The sequence below is a fragment of the Chrysemys picta genome, chromosome 20 (genome assembly GCF_011386835.1).
Source record: "Chrysemys picta bellii isolate R12L10 chromosome 20, ASM1138683v2, whole genome shotgun sequence".
Lineage (NCBI taxonomy): Eukaryota > Metazoa > Chordata > Testudines > Emydidae > Chrysemys > Chrysemys picta.
Genome location: NC_088810.1, coordinates 5,810,744 through 5,830,534, shown reverse-complemented (window position 1 = coordinate 5,830,534; position 19,791 = coordinate 5,810,744). Strand labels below are relative to the sequence as shown.

General features: G+C 48.1%; 2 long non-coding RNA genes across 2 annotated transcripts in view; both read left to right on the top strand.

Annotated features, from left to right (window-relative positions):
* The window catches only part of LOC135976848 (uncharacterized), a 1,653,704-nt gene that overhangs the window by 1,277,929 nt on the left and 355,984 nt on the right, over window positions 1-19,791 (top strand). The gene's annotated exons all lie outside the window — the stretch shown is intronic.
* On the top strand, window positions 5,416-16,148 carry LOC135976710 (uncharacterized). The gene is made up of 2 exons (XR_010594019.1): window positions 5,416-6,838; window positions 12,332-16,148. It is a non-coding gene; the product is annotated as an uncharacterized LOC135976710 (long non-coding RNA).

Here is a 19,791-nt window from a genome sequence, read left to right as displayed (position 1 = left end):
TTTGGGTTGCTGGGGGGATATGTGTCTCACTGAGGGGTGATTGGGGTGGGGTGGCTGGGGGGTCTGTGTCTCACTGAGGGGTGATTGGGATGGGGTGGCTGGGGGAGTCTGTGTGTCAGTGAGGGGTGATTGGGGCGGGAGTGGCTGGGTGGTCTGTGTCTCAGTGAGGGGTGATTGGGGTGGGGGTGGCTGGGGGGGTCTGTGTGTCAGTGAGGGGTGATTCGGGTGGGGATGGCTGGGGGATCTGTGTGTCAGTGAGGGGTGATTGGGGCGGGAGTGGCTGGGGGACTGTATTTTAGTGAGGGGTGATTGGGGTGGGGGTGGCTTGGGGGGGTCTGGTCTCAGTGAGGGATTATTGGGGGGGAGTTACTGGGGGGTCTGTGTCTCAGTTGAGGGGTGATTCGGGTGGGGATGGCTGGGGGATCTGTGTCTCACTGAGGGGTGATTGGTGTGGGGCTTGGCTGGGGGGTCTGTGTCTCACTGAGGGTTGATTGGAGTGGGGGTGGCTGGGGGGTCTGTGTCTCAGTGAGGGGTGATTGTGGTGGGGTTGCTGGGGGGGTCTGTGTCTCAGTGAGGGGTGACTGGGGTGGGGTTGCTGGGGGGGATTGGTCTCTCAGTGAGGGGTGATTGCTGTGAGTGGTGGCTGGGGGGGTCTGTGTCTCAGTGAAGGGTGATTGGAGTGGGGGTGGCTGGGGGGGTCTGTGTCTCAGTGAGGGGTGATTGGGGTGGGGGTGGCTGGGGGGGTCTGTTTCTCAGTGAGGGGTGATTCGGGTCGGTGGCTGGGGAGGTCGGTGTCTCAGTGAGGGGTGATTGGGGTGGGGTTGCTGGGGGGGTCTGTGTCTTAGTGACTGGTGATTTAAGTTTGCGTTGCTGGTGGGGGTCTGTGTCTCAGTGAGGGGTGACTGGGGTGGGGTTGCTTGAGGGGACTGGTCTCTCAGTGAGGGGTGATTGGTGTGAGCAGTGGCAGGGGTGTCTGTGTCTCAGTGAGGGGTGATTGGGGTGGGGGTGGCTGGGGGGGGTCTGTTTCTCAGTGAGGGGTGATTGGGGTCGGTGGCTGGGGAGGTTGGTGTCTCCGTGAGGGGTGATTGGGGTGGGGTTGCTGGGGGGGTTCTGTGTCTTAGTGAGGGGTGATTGGGGTTTGGGTTGCTGGGGGGGGGGTCTGTGTCTCAGTGAGGGATGATTGGGGTGGTGCTTGGCTGGGAGGGTCTTTGTCTGAGTAAGGGATGACTGTGGTTCGGAGTAACGTGTCTCAGTGAGGGGTGATAGGGGTGTGGTTGCTGGCGGGCGTCTGTGTCTTAGCGAGCGGTGATTGGGGTTTGGGTTGCTGGGGGGGTCTGTGTCTCACTGAGGGGTGATTGGGGTCGGTGGCTGGGTGGGTCGGTGTCTCAGTGAGGGGTGATTGGAGTGGGGGTGGCTGGGGGGGTCTGTGTCTCAGTGGGGGTGATTGGGGTGAGCGGTGGCTGGGGGGGTCTGTGTCTCAGTGAAGGGAGATTGGAGTGGGGGTGGCTGGGGGGGTCTGTGTCTCTGTGAGGGGTGATTGGGGTGGGGTTGCTGGGGGGGGGTCTGTGTGTCAGTGTGGGGTGACTGGGGTCGTTGATGTTATGGAGTGTGGGGGAGTCAGGGCCCTGCACCCTCCCACTTCCTGTGATTCACCGTGACTCTCAGCCAGCCAGTAAAACAGGTTTATTAGATGACAGGAAGTTCGAACCCACCAACGTTCCCGTGGATGCCCCAGCATCTCTCCCATTCCTTGGTGGGAGTTACACCAAGCCCTTCCAGTTTCACGTCCTTCCTTGGGTCAGGTGTGCTCGATGGCACTCGCAGGCCGCATGTGGGAAGATTTATGCGGCCTGTGCCCCTTTGCCAACCTAAAACCCCTGGGGTTCAAAGTGGGATCGGGTCTTCTCCCAGCGCTCCAGTTTGGAGGGCTTTGATTCGGGCTTTGGTTAAGAGCCCCCATCTTGACCTTGGCCACCCTCTGACCAGGTGTCTGTGTCACCAGCATCTCGGCATCAGCCCCTTTCATTTGATGCAGCCACGTCAGAGGAGAGTGGTCAGTGTACACAGTAAAGCGCCACCCAAATAGATACGGCCCCAGCTTTTTAAGGGCTTGGCCCATGGCCAGGCATTTCTTCTCTATGGCCACATAGTTCTGCTCCTGGGGCAGCAGCATCTTGCTCAGGTACCCGATGGGGTGTCTCTCCCCCTTAGCATCGGCCTGCATCAGCACCACGTCCAGCCCTGTGTCTGAGACGTCGGTGAACACTGTAAAGGGCTTGGCAAAGTCTGGGTTTACCAGATTTATCGGGCCCTGGATTAGAGCCTCCTTCAGCGCACAGAGAGCCCTCTGGCACTGCTCGGTCCAGTCCACCTCGTCTGGCTTCTCCTTCTCACATAGCTCAGTAATGGGGGCAGCTAAAGTGGGGTACAAACCCCTGGTAGTACCTCGCCATCCTGATAAAGGCCTGGACCTGTTTCTTGGTCTGGGGAATGGGCCAATCTCTGATCATCTCCACCTTCGCCTGCTCTGGGCTTGGGCAACCGCGCCCCACCTTGTGGCCCAGGTACGACACCTCTGCCATCTCCACCTTACACTTTCCAGCTTTTACTGGCAGTCCTGACTCCTTGAGGCAGCCCAGCACTGTCTTCACCTGGGACACGTGTTCCTCCCAGGTCTGGCTAAAGACACAGATATCGTCAATGTATGCCAGGGCCAAGTTCTCCATCCCCCTCAGTAACCGATCCACTCGGGGCTGGGAGGTGGCCGACACCCCCTTGAGGTCGAAAGGCAGGACCTGGAACTCAAAGAGCCCCAAAGGGGTGGTGAAGGCAGATTTCAACCTGGCATTTGGATCCAAAGGCACCTGCCAGTTGCCCTTGGTGAGATCCATAGTAGAGAGGTAATGAGCCCCCCACAGCTTGTCTAGAATCTCACCAGGCCTAGGCATGGGTTAGGCATCGGACATGGTGATGGCATTAAGCTTCTGATAGTCCCCAGAGAACCAGATTGACCTGTCTTTCTTGGGGACCAGCCCCATGGGTGAGGCCCATGGGGTACTGAACGGCTGGATCGCCTCTAAAGCCAGCATGTCCTGGATCTCTCTCTCCAGGCTCTGGGCTGTTTTCCCAGTGACTCTGAACGGGGGACACCTGATGGGCTCCCACCTCAGGGAAGAGATCCACCAGGGGGTCTTCCCCCTTCTCCTCCCAACCGTCCCTTTCCAGGTCCACGGGTCCCCTCACTCTCCTCCCATACAGCAGCTTGAAAGGGAAGAACCCTGTGGATTCCTGGGGCACTTCTCCGTACCGCAGATGAGGCAGGTACTTGTCCCAGTCCTGCGGATGCTGGTTCATAAAAATCCTCAGCATCATCCTCAGGGTCCCATAAAATCTCTCCACAGACCTGTTGGACTGAGGGTGACATGCAGAGGCCCAGGTGGGCCAGACCCCACATTTTCCCCTCAAGTCCCAGAGCAGGGCTGACAGGAAATTCGAACCCTTGTTTGTAAGGACCTCACTGGGGACCCCCACTCTGCTGAAGATGATCAGCAGCGCGTCTGCCATGGTGTCTGCCTCGGTGGAGGACAGAGCCACCGCCTCCTGATAGCAGGTGGAGAAATCCATCACCACCAGGATGTATTTCTTCCCCGAACAGGTCGTCTTTCTGAGGAGCCCCACTATGTCAATAGCCCCGTTCTGGCAAGTTTCCTCTATGATGGGCAGAGGTCTCAAGGGAGCTTCACCCTTATCCCGGGCCTTCCCCACCCTCTGGCAGGGGTCGCAGGACCTGCAGTACTGCTGGACCTGTCACAGACTCTGGGCCAGTAAAAGATCTACAGCAGCCGATGCCTGGGGTACTGAATCCCCTGGTGTCCTGAGAGAGGGACATCGTGGGCCAGGTACAATAGCCTGCAGCAATATTTCTGGGGCACCACCAGCTGCCTCCTGATTCCCCAGAGTTCTGCTTCCCCTTGGGGAGTCCATTCCCAGTACAGGGATCCCTTCTCCCGCAGGAATCTTTCTCTGCAGCCTTCCCCAAGAGGTGGGTCTGTGTCCAATTGAGAGGTGATTGGGATGGGGAGTGTCTGGGAAATTTTTTTTGCCAGAAAAGCTGGGATCCACCATCAAATCTAAAGACAATGCAGATGTGATTCACATCACACTTATGCAGTGTGAATTTGTGCCTCCAAGAGGCGGGGCAGCATAGACATTTATTAGTTGGTTACTGACTTTTATTTAACAGCTACGACTCTTTTAGCTCAGGCAGTATACTTTACAGCCACCAATGGTCTTCAGAGAATTGTAATTAGCTGCCAGATGAATTCAACTTGAATTCCATTTAAATGTGTTTTCATTTCCGATTGATGCAATGTATTTTGTTAAAATCTAATCCCCACTGGGAATGACCCGTCCAAGGATGTCCCATTACAAGGTACCCGAGCATATAAAAGCATGAGTCTCTACTGCACGGGATAAAGAACCCAGCAGGTCTGTTAGCTCAAAGCAGACACATATGCCACTGTGTGGTCCAGCCACCAGAGGGGGTCAGAGAGCCATGCTGTGTGAACGGTGATTAGAGCAGTGGTTCTCAACCAGGGTATGGGTACCCCTGGGGGTACACAGAGATCTTCTAGGGGGTACATCAACTCATCTAGATATTTGCCTGGTTTTACAACAGGCTATGCAAAAAGCACTAGCTAAGTCAGTACAAACTAAAATTTCATACAGACAATGACTAGTTTATACTGTACACTGAAATGTAAGTACAATATTTATATTCCAAATGATTTTATTGTATAATTATACGGTAAAAATGAGAAAGTCAGCAATTTTTCAGTACTAGTGTGGCTTTTGTATTTTTATGTCTGATTTTGTATGCAAGCCATTTTTGAGTGAGGTGAAACTTGGGGTAGGCAAGACAAATCAGACTTCTGGAAGGGGCACAGTTGTCTGGAAAAGTTCAGAGCCACTGGATTAGAGGCAGTCTAGAGAATGCTTTGAAGCAGAAGTCTTCCTTGTGGTTGTTCCTATACACAGAGACAGCAATAATTACAGCGTCCGTTAGGAGGCAATATTCATCTGCAGGGCTCAGGGTTGCCGATTCAGTTTTCTGCTCTAAGCAAGCCCACCGACGGGGGAGGAAGGGGGCAATTGCCCAGGGTCCCGGGCTATTTAAAAGTGCCTGGGGGCCCCCAACCACTGCCACAGTAGCAACTGCACTGGCCAGGAGCACCGGGCCTGTTAAATTGCTCAGGTGGGCCAAAGGGCTCCTAGGCACCTGTGGGGTGGTACCGGCGGCAGTGAAGGCAGCTGGGTGGGTATGTGGAAGCCCTGGCCATGCCGGAATAGCGTTCATTGACTGTTTTGCCCTGGGGCCCGGAATTGCTATCAGCAGGCCTGTCTGTAACGATGCAGCATTGGATGCTATGGGACAAATTCAGCCTTAAATTCCTATGAAGGCATCGGCTGAGAGCACACAACAGACAGCGTTGGGTGTTAGGGTTATAATTCAAACTGTTTTGTAGGAAGGCAATAAAGAGGGCAGCCTACAGCACTGATTGTTAGTGATGCTCCATGTAACTGTGATTTCCACCCTGTGACAAAGTTCCTCCTCTATCTTGGTGGGTCCTGCACTTATTGGCAGATTTTCTTGCCTCAGAGATTCACCATGTGGGTTGGGGAACAGCCCAGAGACCTTCCCCTCTGGAAGAACCCACAGTCCTGGTCAATTGGAAGGTTTGGGGGGGAACCCGGGCCCGCCCTCTACTCCGGGTTCCAGCCCAGGGCCCTGTGGACTGCAGCTGTCTATAGTGGCTCCTGTAACAGCTGCATGACAGCTACAACTCTCTGGGCTACATCCCCATTGCCTCCTCTAAACACCTTCCTTATTCTCACTACAGGACCTTCCTCCTGGTGTCTGATAACGCTTGTGCTCCTCAGTCCTCCAGCAGCACACCCTCTCACTCTCAGCTCCTTGCGCCTCTTGCTCCCAGCTCCTCACACTCTCACCACAAACTGAAGTGAGCTCCTTTTTAAAACCCAGGTGCCCTGATTAGCCTGCCTTAATTGATTCTAGCAGATTCTTCTTAATTGGCTCCAGGTGTCCTAATTAGCCTGCCTGCCTTAACTGGTTCTAGCATGTTCCTGATTACTCTAGTGCAGCCCCTGCTCTGGTCACTCAGGGAACAGAAAACTACTCATCTAGTGACCAGTATATTTGCCCTTGTGAAAGTGAAATGAATTATATTAAAGAAATAGAATGAATTAAAGAATGCTGTATGTATCTTTAAGTAGAAATGAGAAATGCTGTAAGTCAGGGGGGCAGGAAAGCAGACATTAACTGCTTAACTTGCCACTTAAGGGCAATTGGTGAAGCATTTGCCTTAGATCGATAAGAGTTAATAAGGAAGCAGGATATGCATATTGTGCCCTATGCAAATTTTACAATTTTGCTCTCTCTGTCCCTTTGTTTAATTCGCACCCTTTTATCTCTATAAATAAGACTGTTTGAATCTTGCATGGGGGCTCACATTATCTGAATGTATTAGCAGAGTGCTGTGCTAATAAAACAGAGTGGTCTGACAAACTATGAGTCCTGAGTCTAACTTTGACAATTTGGAGGTTCCACCGAGATGGCAACCATCTTCACTGGGGCTGTGTGATTCCTGACCATTTTTGTAGGATGACCGTGGTAGCCGGCACCTGGGCATTTGGCCCGAGCGGTCCTCCTCCTGAACGGAAGGGTGCACGACCACAGTGAGGTCTACACCATCGAACCTGTTGGTTCCCACTCTGTTCTGGTAGGGATCCCGGGATCTGACATCAGGAATCTGGTCAGGTAATTATTTCTGTGTTTTGTCCGGACTGAGGACTGTCCTGTCTCTGTGTCTATCCCGTCCTCCTGTGGAGTCTTTGAGTCTGGGTGCCATCTCCGTCCGGGGATCGGCCGACCAAGGGGTTCCTGTCCCCGCGGTCTGAGTGAGTGAAATCTGCACAATCGCAGCCGCACCACACCTTGGGTAAAACCCTTGATGTGAAAACAAGGGCGATTGAGTCAGTAGCCTGTGGGCTCCTTTTGTGTGTTGCACCGGGCATCGCTCTGATGAACCCAAATTTCCTTCTTGTGTGATTGGTGTGTGTAAAGTCCTCCTGTATTGGTAACCAACGTCTAAGTCGGGACAGTTCCCTAAAGGAACGCCGGCTCAGTTTTAGGAAGGGTCCGGACTCCTGTAATCTTCTGGAAATATGGTCTAGGCTAACTCAGGGAGATCCCAAAACTCAGTGGCCACTGTTAAAACCTTGGAACAAGGACCGAGTGGACATCTTAAAAAAATCAAACTCGGCCAGCCTAAAACTAAACTGGCTAAAGGAGAGGTTAATTGTTTCATGCAGTGGTGGGAAGAGGCAAATCGTAGGTGGACAAAATCAAAACTCGCCTCTCTCAAATATTCAAATAATAAATTAAAAGCTTTATTAAAAGCCTCCTCTCCCACCACCAGACTGAGCGCTCCCCTTCACCCTGTTCTCTGACAAAAAAAACAACAACCCCGGATCGATCCCAACTCCCTTCATACTCCCCTCTCATTGTAAAAAGGATAAAATGCCCCTTGTTCTGTTCCCCTTCATTGTCTGCCTCAGAAACTGATTCTTTAGTGTTCCATTACCAATTCAGCAAGGAGGGTGGGCTCCTCAACTAGCCCCCACCCTTCCTGGTCCCTTTCCTTAAGCATTTCTTTCAAAATTGTGAAATGACCACAATATCACTCACAAAAATGGTTCATTGGAAAAAGCAGGATTGGGCCCAGACAAGCAGGCAAGCAACAGATAAAGAAACTAAAAAAACCAAACAAAACAGGTTGGAAGCCCTAAGGGCATAGTGTCAGGAGTAAGTGCAAGTATGAACCCCTGGAACAATACTTAAAATGGTGAAATCTGAGTTGATAAAGGTGTCATTTTGGGAAATAAACAAGTGATTTAAGGAAAGAGAGTGAAAAGTTAACTCTACAGAGGCTGGGGAGAATTAAACAGTTAAACTTTGTGAAAATGTTAAAAAGGATCTTGTTAAAAGAATTCTTGGTTTCTTTGCAGCCATTCTAAAGGAAAAATGGGCCCTTTTCCAGAGGAATGTCTGTAAATAATCCAGGTAAAGAGACTATCTAATTAAAATCATTTGACTATGGACAATTTAGTCAAATTTGCTAAAAGAACATGGGGGGGGGTGTTCTATTGGAACTTAACTGCCCCAAATGTATAAAGGTAATGTAATCTATGTACAGCTATGTAAAAACAAAGCAGTGTAAGAGGGATGTTAAGGGAGAGAAAATGTGTATGTATCTGTCTGTCTGTGGGAATATGTGAGGTTTGTAAAACTCCTGTTTTGTAAGTTTAAGATAAATTGGTTTTGTTTTGTTTATAATGCCACTAAAAATCCATTTGACTCTTTAATTCAAAGTTGCAAAACTAACAGACCTTTTTGCCAGACACAGGTAATCAGTGTTGGTTGACTTGAGATTTGGTATTTAACCCTTAAGGGGTAACTTGATTCTTTACAAAATTTAAATGTTTTCAAATAAAGACCAAGTCATGACTGCAGCAGGACAGTCAAAATCAGAAAAATAGGGAGAGATTCTGGATTCAGTTTGTTTGTTTGTTTTTGTAACAAAATAGCAAATGAAAGCTGTAGGAAAAGAATAAAGACAGTGGCCCTCTGAAGCAACAGCAGGGGTGAGGTGCACAAAACAAAAAGAAGCAATGTTAGAAACACTGAGCCTTAAAATGGCTCTGTGTAATCAGACTGTCACTTTGATAAGGGTACATAAAACTCTGTAAGAACAAAAGAAACAGTTACACCTTATGTAAAAATGAATATGGCTAATGTTTTAAAAGTTAAAGTATAGAAGGAATGTGCAGACATGTGCAGTGTGTATTATAGAGGGGGTAAAAGAAATGCAAACGAAACATGCTACTTAATTAAAATCCTATTAGGGCTCCAAAGGAACCACAATAGACTGTGTTTTCTTTTTCAGATCTGTGTGTGTTTTGGAAGCAAGAGTTAAAAGTAATCAAAACTCTGGTAAAAGTTAATTGTGTTCCTTTAAAGACAGAGTCTCTGAGCTCTGCTAATGGTTTTGAATTCAAAAGCCAAGCCTGTGTGGATGCAAATTATCTAACTGATAAAGGAAGTGAGAGAACTGCCAGCACAAAGAAGTTGCAGATAAAGAACATACCTGGTCAGCAAACAAATTGTCTAAATAAAAGGCACGGTATAACAAGATACCTTTAATTAAAATAAATTTAATGTTAATAAGTACCCCTGTAACAATGTATAGTGTGTATGATTTTTGAAAAAAAAAATCCTTTATGGTAATGATGCTTTTCAACTGTTACCTGTGAACAAACTTAAAGCTTAATACAGCAGGAAAGACATTGTAACCTTGGTCTGCTGTAAAGGGAAAACTGAGGTACACCACCTCATGGATTTAATGACTGAACAGTGGGATAATTTCCCCATAACTCTTAAAAGATAGAAGCCATTGAAACCTGGCCTGCCTATAGAACAAAAACACAGGAAAATATGGAGGTAATTCCTCTTGTTTTGCCTGCAATCAGCAAGGGTATTTGTAAAAGAAAGGAATATTTTAAGCAATAATGAATGCCACCCCAAAAGGGGTAGAAAAATGTTATTTTTGTCTTTCAGAAAAAGCTAATATCAGCTACAGGACAACCTAATAAGAAACAAATACAAGTGGGTATGCTTATCCATGCCTGTTGCTCCAAAGCCCTGTAGTAAAGACATCTCACTAGGATCCTGTATGTGGGATAAAATGAATAATGAGACCAAAGTACTGTATAATGGGCTATGTGTATGTGTTAATTCTTGGGGGGAAAAGTGTTTTAAAAGAATGGAAGTGTTAGCAACCTTCCAATAGACAAATGTAAATGTAATGTAAGTAATGTGTTTACAAAAGGTAAAAAGGTAACGGTTTCTAAAACAAACAAAAAGGCAATGGGGGAAACTGAACCATTCATATTATACATGCAAATGGCAACATGTTAAGAATTGCCACTGCAGAAAGACATAACAGCTTGCCATTGGTATAATATATTTTCTGAATGGTCTCCCACAACTACTGGCGTACTAATGTTACTAACCCTAATTGGTTTTGGTTTTAAATTGTATGTGTTTAATTGTAACGTTTGACATGTGCTGTTGGATAAAACAAATGTATGCAAAGCTAGAGCCACAGGCCCAAATCACCTCCCAGTATTTTCTATTATGTGGACTAAATAAGAAGTGACACTGGCGATTAATAATCTTAGTGTCAAAAGGGGGATATGTAGGAGCAGGATTTTATAATGTCCCATAAGAATTAATGTATGATTTGATTTCATCCCTGTCAGCCACCCTTTTTGAATAGCAGAAAGGAATGACAGACCAGAACAATCCTTTTGACTGATTATGGTCCCCCCTTTGTTTTAGAATAAGTTATAATGTCTACTATGGTTTCCTATATGTATTACAAAGTAGGCCTCTAGTTAAATATACATTTCTTTGTTTTAAGGTTTAGTAAGTAAGAAACAGGATTCTCTATTGTGTCTATAAAAAGAACAGGAGTACTTGTGGCACCTTAGAGACTAACACATTTATTAGAGCATAAGCTTTCGTGGACTACAGCCCACTTCTTCGGAGGCATACAGAATGGAATAAATATTGAGGATATATATATATATATATATACACACATACAGAGAGCATAAACAGGTGGGAGTTGTCTTACCAATTCTGAGAGAACAATTAAGTAAGAGAAAAAAAACTTTTGAAGTGATAATCAAGCTAGCCCAGTACAGACAGTTTGATAAGAAGTGTGAGAATACTTACAAGGGGAGATAGATTCAATGTTTGTAATGGCTCAGCCATTCCCAGTCCTTATTCAATCCTTTGTTGATTGTGTCTAGTTTGCATATCAATTCCAGCTCAGCAGTCTCTCGTTGGAGTCTGTTTTTGAAGTTTTTCTGTTGTAATATAGCCACCCGCATGTCTGTCATTGAATGACCAGACAGGTTAAAGTGTTCTCCCACTGGTTTTTGAGTATTATGATTCCTGATGTCAGATTTGTGTCCATTAATTCTTTTGCGTAGAGACTGTCTGGTTTGGCCAATGTACATGGCAGAGGGGCATTGCTGGCACATGATGGCATATATCACATTGGTAGATGTGCAGGTGAACGAGCCCCTGATGTATGGCTGATGTGATTAGGTCCTATGATGATGTTACTTGAATAGATATGTGGACAGAGTTGGCATCGGGCTTTGTTACAAGGATAGGTTCCTGGGTCAGTGGTTTTGTTCAGTGATGTGTGGTTGCTGGTGAGTACTTGCTTTAGGTTGGGGGGTTGTCTGTAAGCGAGGACAGGTCTGTCTCCCAAGATCTGTGAGAGTAAAGGATCATCTTTCAGGATAGGTTCCTTTTGCGGATACAGACTAACACGGCTGCTACTCTGAAATCTGTCATTATGCAGGAGATAGGATACCAGACTATAGCCCCATAGCTGTGTGAGAGGCAGGAGGGATACCAGGGCAGATTGTCCTGTAGGTCTGATCTGGTGTGGCAATTCTTATGTTCCTAAGTTCCTTAGGACAAGAAGCAATGGGCTTAAATTGCAGCAAAGGAGATTTAGGTTGGACATTAAGAAAAACTTCCTGTCAGGATAGTTAAGCACTGGAATAAATTGTCTAGGGAGGTTGTGGAATCTCCATCGTTGGAAATTTTTAAGAGCAGTTTAGACAAACACTGTCAGGAATGGTCTAGATAATACTTAGTCCTGCCACGAGTGCAGGGGACTGGACTGGATGACCTCTGGAGGTTCCTACACTATGATTCTATAAGTGACGGAAGTTCTCATACCTTCGTGGACTGCTGAAAATGAATATTATTAGCACCTATCTTGTCTTTCCCCTGTTGCAGAAATACCCAAACTGGGCAGGATCGGTGAGTATCAGCAGTTATCTTTCCACTATCAAGCGCTGCCTCACTGCCCAATAACTGCCCACTCCTTTGCTGGCAAAGCCAGCTACGAAACTGTCCCTCCTGCCTCCCAGAATTTCAGCAGTCGGGCTTGGTGCCAGGAATTAGGCAGCCCTGGGATGTATGAGTTTTGCTGAGGATTATCGGTAGGTTTCCAGGAGTGTATGAGAATGTGGATGGGGACAGAAGCACAGCTGGTGTCATTCAGTGTAATTCCGTTGATTCAATGGACTCTCAAGTAGGGGTCTTTATGTGTTACCATAATACAAATAATAAATGCCTCCCCTTCTGTTCTATTTTTTGCAGAACTCTGGGAACTTCAGTGGCAATATAGCAGGTAACAACAAGAAAAGAGTTTAAGTATCAGAGATTCCCTCTGGATGTCATGTAGATGCACACACATCAGGTCAACCTGGTTTCATGTCTGGTTAAAAGTTTGCTAAGCAAGGCATATTTGCTGAGCTGTTACCATGTTGTGAAGGCAGTCTGGAAATATCACCTGCTCCAGGGGGCTTATGAACATCTCCCAGGGTTTATGGCAGGTTGAGTTCCTCTCCCACACTCCTCCAGGGCAGCTGTGAAGACTGCTATGAGAGGCTTTCAGGTATCACCCAGAAGGCAGTGCTGCTGCAAGCTATGTCACCAAGTGAACAAGCAGTAGGCTCCAGGGGTTATGGGAGTTTTCCTGCAACTACACAAAAAAGCCTTCTGAAATCACCCAGAATGCATTGCCCTCAGCAACTGTTCCAGAAACTCAGGAAATATTTTGCAGTCAAGAATGCCTTGGCTGACTCTTTGCTATCAGAGTAAACCTGCATTGTGCCCTAGAGTGGGAATATCACACGGCATTTTTCTTGCAGAATAACAATGGAGAGTCACTTGTCCATGTGAGTATCTTGCTCCAAGAATCTCTCACCAGAGTTTAGCAGCTACAGTAGCAGGGAGGTGATATTAAGTCTGTCTATGGTACAGATGAGGCTCCAGTGGAGTCCTGGCCACTTTCGGAGATAGGATACCAAACTAGAAGGGCCTACTGCTCTGTTCCAGCTCAGGGAGGAGGGGATGAATATCAGGGCAGATTAACTCATTGGTTTTATCTGGAGTGACGATTCTTATGCTCCTTGGGAGGTATTAGATTTTCGCAGGATTATCTGTAGGTTTCCAGCAGTTGCTGAAAATGATGATGAGTCCAGATCCCCACCTGGTGTAAATGGTCCCTAGCTTCATTGGAGTCAAAGGACCAGATCCCCAGCTGGTGTAAATCAGCCATAATTCTCTTGGAGTCAATGGGATTTCAAGTATTAGCCTGTAGGCATTACCTTAATGCATATAATAAATACCCACCCTCTATCATCTTCTTGGAGGACTCTGGCAGCTTGAAGGTCACCAGCAAGCCTGGGTACTCACTTGGGTTGCTAGCCCACGCTACCGTATCTGTGCTATTATAGACTAAAGCTAGCGAAGGTATGCCTCCTTGTGCTCCAATCACGCCTCCCAACTGCAGTGTAGACACACCCAGATGGACAAAGAGGGGAAATGAGCAGCCAAAGTCATAGGGCATTTGGCCAAGAAAAAGCAGATGTGGGGTCTCACAGGTCAGCTTCTCATTGGGGAAGAAATGAGTGGTCCAGAGTCTGGGTATCTTCATAGTGCCACTTGTATATTACACACTATACACTAGCACTGGAACAGAGATGGCCACAAACAGCACACAGACAAACCCCTCTATCAGTAATCTCAGTTCAAACACAAGTGCCCAGTTCCCAGGGAGCAGCTCTGCCCCAAGTACAGATTCTAGATAGGCAGATTGACACAACCGCAAACTCCCCTGTAACAGCGCTCTCAGACGGTTTGGACTCAATGGAGCTACACCTATTTACACTACCTGGGGGTCTGGCCCCATTGACTCCAATTCAGCTCTGGTCCATTCACACCAGCTGGGGGGTCTGGACCCATTGACTCCAATGCAGCTATGGCCCATTCACACCAGCTGGGGGGTATGGCCCCATTGACTCCAATTCAGCTCTGGTCCATTCACACCAGCTGGGGGGTAGGGCCCCATTGACTCCAATGCAGCTCTGGCCCATTCACACCAGCTGTAGACGTGGCCCTGACAGAGCAGCTGAGCATTTCACCCTGAATTACCTCGCACACCTACCTAGTGTGTCTGTCACTACCCACATGTCACAACCACAGAACAACAAAGAGCTTGTGAGGCTCCTCTTTGACTTTGATTCACAGCACATTTAACTTGTCACTGGAGGCAAATCCCTTTGTGATGGGACATCTCTCTGCCATCAACCCTGATGCAAGAGCACTCCTAGAAACCAGCCTTGAGAACACCTCCTCTTGTTCATCTCTGGCAGACATCCGCCTCGTGCTGATAAGAGCAGATAAGGGCAAGTCAGCAGCCCAGTTGAGGAACAGTACGCATCTGTTCAGAGCCCTGAATGACAGAACATGCTCCTCATGCCAACTCGGGCACATAAAGGACAAGGGACATGTCACCTTCCAGAGTTTGTGTGGGGCGGGAGGTGGGTACTAGCTCTTCAGAGATGGTGTTGTGTCAGAGAGAGTCCATGTCAGCCATCCCTTGGTGTGTGGAATCCAAACCGCATCTCAATCTTAACTAGAGTGGTGCTACCGAGCCACTGTTACGTAGTAGAGCCTCAGATATACTAAGGCCCCTTTACCTCTCTGCCAGTGTAAAGGGGACATTTAAAGTGACTGTAAAATGCAATCACTTTCAGTGGTCCATGTCACTGAGAATCAGCTTCTCTGGGCCCTGATATTAGGAGGCTGTAGATAAGGCAGGATCACCACACTGGAGATTTGGGTTTCATTCCCATCTCTCCCACAGACTCCCTGTGCAACCTTGGCAAGTCACTGCCTCGCTCTGAGCCTCAGTTTCCCCCATTCTGCAAACTGGGGATAATAATCCTTCCCTTGGCCATGTACATTGTACACCCTTTGGCAACAGGGGTTGTCTCTCACGCAGTGTTTGTGCAGTGCCCAGCATAATGATGGCAGGGTTGAGAGAACTGCGGAGTCCTAACTCCCATCCTCTTTAATAGCCTTTCAGACTGTTCCAAAGTCCAGCTGTCTGGCATGGAAGATACAGGCCAACGCTTTCCCAACTTGGCCACTGATTTTGTCTGAGTGTTTGTAGCTGTCCCAGTTTAGGTCAGGATTTCACAGGTATTGATCTCTCACTGACTTTAGTGATGTAGCATTTGTTATAATTTATGTTAACCTAGCACCTAGAGACCCCAACTGAGATCAATGCCCCATTGTGCCGGGCGCTGCACAGACACACAGCGAGAGACAGGCCCTGCCCCAGCTGAGATCACGGCTCCATTATGCCTGTGACACTCTATAGCTCGGGAGATCACCCTGTAACCCCCATATTCCTCATTTATATATAATTGTGATATTGCATATAAATCGTGCCATGTGAGGGATCAGGTTATGATGTGCTGCAACCAACTGTTCTATCTAAATATGTATATCATCAATGCATATGAAATTATAAGAATTGTGTTGTATGGTTTTCACTAAAATATGCTGTGGGTTTGGAAAGCACCCAGATACTAGCTCTCCAGAGACAATGACAAGGGAGGTAACCAACGTCTGGGTGGGTGCTTACAGACATCACCAGCCATTGTCCAGCAGAGGAGTTACAATTCCATGACTCACTTGCAGGAGACACACCGGCGTGTTGCTTCACCTTGTGACTCAACAGTTCCCACCAGACAGACCTGGACCTGGGTTCTCCAAGCACATGCATTAAGGATATAAAACAGAACCCAGGGGCCTCATGCTGGGCCTTTTCTCTCCCCTCCCCCCGCCACTACACTGCAAGCAACAAGGATGCTCAGAAGACTGAAGACTCCAACAGAGGAGACTGGCCCAGGTTTAAGAGACAAACCTGTATATTAAAGACTAAGATTCAGGGGGGTGAGAACATTGCTTGACCTAAATACTGTCTAGTGTGATAAGGGTTAAAGTTTAGACTGCGTGCTTATATTTTATTTTCTTTAGTAACTCTCCATGAGTTTTTGCCCATCACTTATAATCATTTATAATCTATATTCTGTAGGCAATAAATTTGCATTACTCTTTATCTTTACCCTTCTGTTAGTCTCTAAGGTGCCACAGGACTCTCTGTGGCTTTTTACAGATCCAGACTATCACGGCTACCCCTCTGATACTTTACCTGTGAGTTTGCCTGAAGTGCTTGGTAAATCGGATCAGGTTACAAAGGCTGGTGTGTGTCCACTTTCCATTGATGAAATGGAAAACCAATTAATAAACTTGCATTGCTCAAGAAAGGATCTTGAGCTGTGCAAGATGGTACCGTGCTGGGAGGTACAGTGCTGGGAGCTGGAAGAATTTGGCTGGTGCCTTTCTCTGTGTGATTTATGAGCGGCTCTGGAAGCATTCATGCAATCTAGCTGAGTGTGGGGCTCCACATGGGTTTGTACTGAGTGATAACAGCACCTGGAGGGGTTTGCTGCTGGTCACTAGCAAGGCATTGTGAGAGACAGCCCAGGCTGGAGAGGTGAGGGGACACAGGGGTCCCAGGCTGCACCCCGGGGATCCCGTCACAGTGACGGCCACTGCACAGACACCAGCAAGAGACAGTCCCTGCCCCAGCTGATATCTGGGCCCATTGTGCTGAGCACTGCGCAGACGTAACGCCAACAGACCCCAGTCGTTGGTGGATAGGATCAAACCTGGGACCTCTGGAGCTAAATGCATGAGCCTCTACACCACATGGCTCTTAGCTAAGGCTGTAGAGCAGACTCATTAATCTCTAACTGGTCTTGGTGCCACTAGAGGGGACAGAGCACCACACCTAGGAGGTGTCTGGGTTACCCAGACACAAAGCGAGAGACTGTCCATGCCACAAAAAGCTTGCCATCTGATACGTCAAAACAGACAGAGGACAGAAGGTGAAAGACAGAAGCTGGCTTGCCCCTGATCATCCAGTGGATCAGAACCTGAGCTAGAAATTAAACCCAGGTCTCCTGACTCCAGGAACTTGGTTGGTCCTCTAGATTACTGGTATTCTGATAATAACAACCGGCTCAGGGCTAGATCATAGGCTGGAAGGATCAGCGTAGCTCTGCTGACTTCACAAGAGGTATGGCCATCTACCCAAGCTGGGATCTGTCCCATTGAGTCCAGTGGAGCAATGGGCAATTTACATGAACTGGGGATCTGGCCCCATTGACTCCCCCAGTGTGACAGCCCATGTAGATGAGCTGGGGATTGGGCCCCAATGACTCCAATGGAGCTGTGGCTGATTCACACCAGCTGGGGATCACACTGCCTGACCTCACAAACCTGTCTGGAAAGACAAAGACTCTTCCTGTTGGGTCCCTCTCGGTCCACTTGTCACAATCAGGAAACAACCTAAGAGCAACAAAGAGCTTGTGAGGCTCCGCTTTGACTTTCCCTCATGGGATATTTAACTTGTCACCGGAGGCAAATCCCTCTGTGAGGCGACATCTCCCTGCCATCTTCACTGATGCAAGAATTCTTCCGAGAAACCAGCCATCAAGAACGTCTCCTCTTGTTCATCTCTGGCAGCCAGAAATCTCCTGCTGATAAGAGCAGATAAGGGCTTTGGATTGTTCTTCCTGATCTTCAGAACAAATCAGCAGCCCAGTTGAGAAACAATATGCATCTATTCAGATCTCTGAATGACAGAACATGCTCCTCACGCCAACTCAGGCACACAGAGGACAAGGGACACGTCGCCTTCCAGAGCTTGTGTTGGGTGGGGAGTGGGCTCTGTCTCTTCAGAGACAGTGTTGTGTCAGAGAAAGTCCATGTCAGCCATCCCTACCGAATCCAATTCACATCTCAATATTAACTAGATTGGTGCTACCAACCCACTCGAATGTAGCCTATAACATGCCTAGCATAATTATGGTAGGGATGAGAGAACTCAGAAGACCTGACTCCCATCCCCTTTAATAGTCTTGATGAGTCTTCCAGAGTCCAGTCCTCTTGCTTGGAAGATAAAGGGCAATTACGTTCCCAAGTTGGCCACAGATTTTGGCTGACTTTGTTTAGGGTGACCAGACAGCAAATGTGAAAAATCAGGACAGGGGGTGGGTGGAATAGGACCGTATATAACAAAAAGACCCCAAAATCAGAACTGTCCCAATAAAATCGGGACATCCGGTCATCCTAAATCTGTTTCAGTGGTTGTCAACCTGCAGGCAGTCCAATTAGCACACAGCAGGGTCCGCGGTCCCGCCTGCCCTGCCGTGCGGTGGGATCCGGGGTCCACTCCTGACCCCGGTATGTGGAGGAGTCTCTGGGTGGGGGGCACTGGGCGGTCTGTGGGGAGGTTGGGGGAGTGCTGTGGTTATAATAATATATGGAGATATACCAATCTCATAGAACTGGAAGGGACCTTGAAAGGTCATCAAGTCCAGCCCCCTGCCTTCACTAGCGGGACCAAGTACTGATTTTACCCCATATCCCTAAGTGGCCCCCTCAAGGATTGAACTCACAACCCTGGGTTTAGCAGGCCAATGCCCAAACTACTGAATTATCCCTCCCCTCAAAGGTCTTCAACCTGTGGCCCAGGTAACACATTGAATATGTGCCTCCCACTGATAAATAGGTTAAGAACCACTGCTCTGTTTGAAGCCGTCCCCACTTGGGCCAGGTTTTCAGGGTTGCTGATCTCTCACAGACTTCCCTGCTGTCGGTTTTTGTTATAATTTCTATTAACCTGGCACTGACAGGACATGACCGAGGTCAGGGTCCATTGTGCCAGGTGCTGCACAGACACACAGTAAGACACAGTCTCTGCCCCAGCTGAGATCAGGGCCCCGTTGTGCTAGTGCTGCACACACGGCGAGAGACAGTCCCTGCCACAGAAAGCTACCATCTAATAAGAGAAAACAGACAGAGTGCAGGCATTCAAAGAGAGAATTGACTTGCCCCAGATCATCCAGCAAGTCAGTGTTGAACTCAGAATTTAACCCAGGTCTCCTGACTCCCAGACTAGTGCGGACTCTGCCACCCTGAACTTGGTTGGGTCCTCTAAGCATTACTGTCACTCAGATAATAACAATAACAGGCTCAGGGCTAGATTGTGCACTGGCAACAATCAGCGTAGCCCTGCTGACTTCAGTGGAGGTATGGCCCCTCTACACAAGCTGGGCTCTGCCCCATTGAAGTCTGTGGGGAATGGCCAATTTACATGAGCTGAGGAACTGGTCCCAGTGTCTCCAATGGAGCTTTGGTGGTTTACCCTGGAGGAAGATCTGTCCCATTGGCTTCCATGGAGCAATTTACACCAGACTTGGCTGCTGGTGCCTTCCTTGGTGTTACAATCTGGTACAGGGCATAAGGTAAATGAAGCTTATTATGAACCATGTTCCCTGCCTGTTACCCAGCCTTCAAGTGGGAGTAAAAGGTGCAGGTAAAGCACAATTTGACCTGTACTCTGACACTAAGATGAGTCCTCTCAAGACACGTCATAGAGGAGAATAATACAATTCATTCTTCAGCCTGAAGTTGGCTCCCAGCCTTTGGAAGCAGGGAGTTGATTCCATATGGTGGAGTTTAGTGATAAATGAAATCTCTGACCTTTCCTGATTGATAAAGGCGATTGGTCTCCTCGATAATGCGGGTATTGAGTTTGGGCAATCAAGCTTGTAATGTCAGATACGACACACTGTATAAATACAGCTGCTAAACCCGGCAGCCAGCAGGACCTGGAAGAACCAAACAGAATC